The sequence below is a fragment of the Arachis ipaensis genome, chromosome B8 (genome assembly GCF_059453495.1).
Source record: "Arachis ipaensis isolate K30076 ecotype BB chromosome B8, ASM5945349v1, whole genome shotgun sequence".
Classification (NCBI taxonomy): domain Eukaryota; kingdom Viridiplantae; phylum Streptophyta; class Magnoliopsida; order Fabales; family Fabaceae; genus Arachis; species Arachis ipaensis.
The window spans coordinates 51,756,760-51,759,018 of NC_142443.1; the positions used below are offsets into that span (position 1 = coordinate 51,756,760).

General features: G+C 29.0%; 1 non-coding gene across 1 annotated transcript; it reads left to right on the forward strand.

The window, feature by feature from the left end:
- LOC148548074 (small nucleolar RNA R71) lies at positions 1-108 on the forward strand. The gene has a single exon (XR_015898727.1). It is a non-coding gene; the product is annotated as a small nucleolar RNA R71 (small nucleolar RNA).
- Positions 109-2,259: the final 2,151 nt, after the last annotated feature.

Genomic DNA, 2,259 nt, shown 5'->3' on the forward strand with positions numbered 1-2,259 from the left:
AAGCATGTCAGAAGGACACTTTTTGGTCAGTTCCTTGTATCTCTCCCAAGCTTCATAGAGGGATTCACCTTCTTTCTGTCTGAAGGTTTGAACATCCACTCTAAGCTTGCTAAGCTTTTGAGGAGGAAAGAACTTGGCTAAGAAAATCGTGACCAGCTTATCCCAAGAGTTCAGGCTATCTTTAGGTTAGAGTCCAACCATACTCTAGCTCTATCTCTTACAGCAAACGGGAAAAGCATAAGCCTGTAGACCTCGAGATCAACCCCATTGGTCTTAACAGTATCACAGATCTACAAGAATTCAGTTAAGAACTGAAAAGGATCTTCGAATGGAAGTCCATGAAACTTGCAGTTTTGTTGCATCAGAGAAACTAATTGAGGTTTAAGCTCAAAATTGTTTGCTCCAATGGCAGGGATTGAGATTCTTCTTCCATGTAAATTGGAATTTGGTGCAGTAAAGTCACCAAGCATCTTCCTGGCATTGTTATTATTTTCGGCCATGTCTCCTTCCTTTTCGAAAATTTCTGTTAGATTTTCTCCAGAGAGTTGAGCTTTAGCTTCCCTTAGCTTCCTCTTCAGAGTCCTTTCAGGTTCAGGATCGGCTTCAACAAGAATGTTCTTATCCTTGTTCCTGCTCATATGAAAAAGAAGAGAACACAAAAGAAAATATGGAATCCTCTATGTCACAGTATAGAGATTCCTTATGCAAGTATAAGAAGAGAAGAATGTAAGAAGGAGAAGAAGAAAAATTCGAACATAGAGAAGGGGATGGTGTTCGAATTTATGGGTGGAGGAGAAGTGTTAGTAGATGAATAAATAACTAGAAGGAGGTGAGGAAGAGAAGAATACGAAAATTTAAATAAATAAAAAATAAAAATATTTTAAAATTAAAGTTAAAATTCGAAAATTAAAATTGAAATCAAATTAAATTAAAAATTAAAACAATTAGTTAGAAAAAAGGGAATTTTGAAAAAGAGGGAAGGGATTTTCGAAAATTAGAGAGAGAGAATTAGTTAGGTAGTTTTGAAAAAGATAAGAATCAATCAAAAAGTTAAGTGGTTAATTGAAAAAGAATTGAAAATCAAATTTGAAAAGATAAGAAGTTAGAAAAGATTTTGAAATTGATTTTGAAAAAGATGTGATTGAAATTTATTTTGAAAAAGATTTGAAAAAGAAATTTAAAAAGATTTGATTTTGAAAATTAAAGTTGATTACTTGACTAACAAGAAACAAAAAGATTTGATTTTAAAATTTAAAGATTAAACCTTTCTTATTAGGCAAGTAACAAACTTAATATTTTTTAATCAATCACATTAATTGTTAGCATTGAATTCGAAAATATGGAATAAAAATAAGAAAAAGATTTTGAAAATTAATTTGAAATTTTTGAAAATATGAAAGAAAAATTGAAAAATATTTGATTTTTGAAAAAGAATTGAAAAATATAGAATTTTTAAATTGAAAATTTGATTTGACTCAAAAGAAACAACTAAATTTTAAAAAGTTTTGAAAAAGTCAACTCAAATTTTCAAAAATGTATGAGTGAAAAAGGGAAAGATATATTTTTTTTTGAATTTTTAATGATGAAAGAGAAAAACACAAAATTGACACAAAACATAGAAATTATGAATCAAAACAACTAATGCATGCAAGAACACTTTGAATGTCAAGATGAACACCAAGAACACTTTGAAGATCAAGATGAACATCAAGACTTATTTTTGAAAATTTTTTAAAAAAAGAAAACATGCAAGACACCAAACTTAAAAATTTTTATTCTTTAGACATTAATAATTCAAGAATGCATATGAAAAACAAGAAAAGACAAAAAACAAGAAAATATGAAGATCAAACAAGAAGACTAGCCAAGAACAACTTGAAGATCATAAAGAATGCAATGCATGAAATTTTCGAAAATAAATTTTTTAGAAAATTAAAAAGATGCAATTGACACCAAACTTAAAATTTGACTCTAGACTCAAATAAGAAACACAAAAACATTTTTGATTTTATGATTTTGTTAATTTTTTTTTTTGGTTTTTTCGAAAATTATTTTGGGAAAAACGAAAAAGAAGAAATATTTTTTTTGAAAAGTTTTCGAAAATAAAAAGAATAAAAACAAATACTTAAAATTAGAATAAAATTACCTAATCTGAGTAACAAGATGAACCGTCAGTTGTCCAAACACGAACAATCCCCGGCAACGGCGCCAAAAACTTGGTGCACGAAATTGTGATCATCAATGGCGCCAACAACTTGG